The sequence below is a fragment of the Lepidochelys kempii genome, chromosome 28 (genome assembly GCF_965140265.1).
Source record: "Lepidochelys kempii isolate rLepKem1 chromosome 28, rLepKem1.hap2, whole genome shotgun sequence".
NCBI classification, from domain to species: domain Eukaryota; kingdom Metazoa; phylum Chordata; order Testudines; family Cheloniidae; genus Lepidochelys; species Lepidochelys kempii.
Window position 1 is genome coordinate 1,688,325 of NC_133283.1, and position 347 is coordinate 1,688,671.

The window sequence follows — 347 nt, forward strand, 5'->3', positions numbered from 1 at the left end:
GGTAGTGTGGCCGAGCGGTTTAAGGCGCTGGATTAAGGTTCCAGTCTCTTTGGAGGCGTGGGTTCAAATCCCACCACTGCCAACTCTTTAGTCACTCTGAACCTGCATGAATGCAGAATGTAGCTTTAGTCCTGATTTTGGGGGCTTCCTTGATCCTTTAAACCCAGACCCTCCTCATCAATTCTCTTGCCCTCTCCTCCACCCTCCAACCCCCCTCTAGTTTAAAAACAACAGTCAGCGCCTTTCACATCACTACCAAAGTCCAGCACTGGAGTTCATGATGTAGATAGCTGGTCTGGAAGGGGAGTAAGATTTTTTTTTGGTGGGGGGGAAACAGGAAGGAAATA

General features: G+C 48.7%; 1 non-coding gene across 1 annotated transcript; it reads left to right on the forward strand.

Moving 5' to 3' along the window:
* TRNAL-AAG (transfer RNA leucine (anticodon AAG)) lies at nt 1-82 on the forward strand. The gene has a single exon. It is a non-coding gene; the product is annotated as a tRNA-Leu (tRNA).
* The last annotated feature ends 265 nt before the right edge of the window (nt 83-347 follow it).